This window comes from Setaria italica, chromosome II (genome assembly GCF_000263155.2).
Source record: "Setaria italica strain Yugu1 chromosome II, Setaria_italica_v2.0, whole genome shotgun sequence".
NCBI classification, from domain to species: Eukaryota; Viridiplantae; Streptophyta; class Magnoliopsida; order Poales; family Poaceae; genus Setaria; species Setaria italica.
Genome location: NC_028451.1, coordinates 5,398,502 through 5,402,100, shown reverse-complemented (window position 1 = coordinate 5,402,100; position 3,599 = coordinate 5,398,502).

Genomic DNA, 3,599 nt, shown 5'->3' with positions numbered 1-3,599 from the left:
TGAGAAGAAAATGATATTTGGTGACTGCAAATTGAAACAATTAAATTATTGACATAGATTGGTACAATATTTCATTCAGTAAATGCTAACTTTACCTTATTTCTCAAATTTCTGCTCAAACTCCTTAGAATTTCACAAATAGCATACTATAGCGCGTACATGGTTTGCTCACTTGTACAATTGTACACAAATAAATAAGAAGTTGCAGTAAGTACTAGCTCAACCAATGATTGCCATCACAAAGTACAATGGGCTATTGCTAGATACAATACTGAGTGTATTTGACAAATAAAGCCTCCTAAGAAGCAGTAAGCTCTCCTCTTTAAGTATTGCAGGCATTTCTGAAACTTGATTCTCGAAACTCGTCCACAAACTATAGACATATAATGTAATCAAGTAGGCAGATTTTAGTTTGATGCTGCACAACTTAGATTTTCAATGCCAATATATAGAAATTATTGAGGCTAAGAAAAAGGTATTACAATATATGTACAAAGATTTCAATTCAGGAAGCGCGCACAAAAGCTAGCACATCATAAGTTGAGCAAACCACCATTAGCCATATATTTGACTGCAAAGAAAAACATCACTCGGAAGTCGGAATATATATTTCATTGGAAATAAAAACATAGATCATAAGTTGAGCAACATGTGAGACAGCTCAAACATGTAAAGCATGTCTAAACAACAGGGTTTGCATTAAGCAAAACTAACTCTCTTACTAGATACCCTTTGTTGCTAGCTGATGCATGCTTGGAAAATAAAAAAATTCTCACTGAAGATACAGATAATAAGTAATCCCTAAGAAGCACTTCTAGTGCGCTACCTTGTGACCACCAATGACTCCGAGAAACAACTCCGATAAGTACGAGACATAAGGAGTAATCTTAGAGCAGTAGTTTTGAATGTCGGTGTCGAGAACACGAACCTCCTGACGGTCAGTGCCATACGATATCATCTGGCCATCCCAGTACTGACAAAGGAAAACCAAATTGCAGTCCGGATGCATGGCGGCCACACGGCAGTGAAGGAATCCATAGCGGCTACTACTCTCCCCAAACAGCTCCAGATAGCTCACCCTTCCCTTGAGGACCCATTCTTCGGTATCCAACTCCTGAAGAGCCCAGATAGACAGCCCGTGCTCCCTCCACCGCACGCCGTAAGCATCCACCGCCGTCTCTCCCAGCAGGCACTGGTATGGTTGCTTGAATAGCTCGCCGCTGCCTTCTCGCACGACGCAATACAAGCGCCCTTGGCACTGGCCAATGAAGAGCACGCTGTTGCCGCCGCGGAGGAGGGGCATCTTGGGGCGGACGACGTCCTCCACGAGCGCGTCGTTGGGGAGCCGGCGGTCCTCCATACCGCTCGCTGCGAGAATGGAAGAAGGAGCCAGAGAGGATAGTCAGCGCGCGGTCAGCGGATGCATAGGGAGCACATGGTAGTCAACCATTCTTTCACAACTCCTCTTCCTGAACAGATGCAAATTGCTCATCCTGTGCTTCTTGACCCATTTTTGCATATCCGAGTCCTGAAGAACCCACACCGATAGTCCATAGCTCCTCCATTTCCTACAAGAATCATCACTGGGCAGCAGAGATGGGGCATGATCATGACTATGAGAAGATTACTCCTTATTGTTCCCGCAACTCCTCTTCACAAACAGCTGCAGATAGCTCACCCATTCTTGCTCAAGAACCCAAAATGGTACTCCATGGCTCCTCCACTTTGTGCTAGAATGACTGATGAGCTGACATGGGAATAGGAAAACCTCGTGATGACCTTCTTTGATGATGCAATACATGTACTCTTAGGACTGACCAATGGAGAACACAGGGTTGCTAGCATCCATGCGTGAGCTGATGGCGCCAGGATTTGAGTACACGCCTTACATGGTTCCGCCCCAAGTTCAAGTACAGCATGCCATTGACAAAAAGCGCTCCATGCCTAGGAATAAGTAGGTATTCTCCATTGTCATTGCCTGGCCATTGCAAATGGCATCCTCTCATAAGAGAACCACATGGAAGTGAGACTAATGTGGAGAACACACATATGTTGTTAGATCCATGTTGGAAAGTGTGGAGAGCACACACTTCGTGATGGTCAATACCATAGGATCACTACCGGATACAGTAACTTTGCCGAGTGCCCCAGGCACTCGGCGAAGGGCCAAATACACTCGGCAAAGTGTTCGCCGAGTGTAACACTCGGCGAACCTGACTCGGCAAAGTTTTTCTCGGCAAACAGGTTGTTTGCCGAGTGTCAACCATCGGGCACTCGGCAAACCCTTTGCCGAGTGCCGCAATACACTCGGCAAAATATGGCACTCGGTACAAAGGCGATGACGGGCTGTCACGGCGACGGAAGCTTTGCCGAGTGTCTGACGGCCGACACTCGGCGAAGTCGAAATCTTTGCCGAGTGTTTTTTCAATTACACTCGGCGAAGTTTCCATCTTTGCCGAGTGTATTTAATAAAACACTCGGCAAAGATGGCCCGGCCCGCCATTTTTTATGCCAACTTCGCCGAGTGTTGCCCTAAATACACTCGGCGAAGTTTCCATCTTTGCCGAGTGTATTTAATAAAACACTCGGCAAAGGTGGCACTGCCCGCCATTTTTTATGCCCCCTTTGCCGAGTGTAATTGAGGAAACACTCGGCAAATGGCCTGTGTTTGCCGAGTGTCTACCTATGGCACTCGGCAAACAAGCAATTCCGCCATTTTTTATGCCCCCTTTGCCGAGTGTTTGGAGAATACACTCGGCAAACGCGTCTACTACTACATAAATGGCCTCTTTGCCGAGTGTTCACACTCGGCAAAGTGTCCTAAATCCTGCTACAAAATAGAAATGTTAGGTATAAAGGACCCCTCTCAAAAAACAACCACAGATACACAGGCATATTAATGGCAGCACAAGCATATAAATTGCACCACAGGATTCACAAGCACACAAATAGCATTCATAAGTTCTCGTCTAAATAAGTAATTCACAAGTTTTGCATCACAAACACAGAAATGACAATTCACTGAGGAGGATGAGGAGGACGTGCAGGTGGCCACTGCCCCCAGGAAGATTCTGCATTGGACGCCGCCGATTGATTCTGCACAAATGTAGGTAAAGAGATTTCATAGTCTAAACAAGTAATTCTTGTGGAAGTAAGTCTAGATTGATTGTAAGGTTGAGATTGACTCACAGGAGTAGCTGCAGGAGGTGGTGGAGGTGGCGGGAAGAGGTTCGGTGGCATAGGTGGTGGAGTTTGACCTAAACTGTGGAACACACTCTGCATGTATTGGAACATCTGCTCCGTCCTCTGCCTTTCAAGCTCCCGATCCGCCTCGATCCTCGCCTCTAGTTCCTCTCGGCGCTTCCGTTCTACCTCCACCTGGGCCTACAATATTTCATCCCAACCACTTATTGTCAAGCAAAAGGTTAGTACAAAATGAATGAAAAATTAAAGAAACACAACTAACCTCCAGAGCCTGCATCTGTAGCTGTGCAGCGGTAGGCCGTGGCCGTATCGCGGGGCTCGAGTCCGTGCTCCTTGCTCGGATCTGGGAGAGAGTGGGAGTACTGGCAGTGTCGATCACGCTATCTCCAATCCAA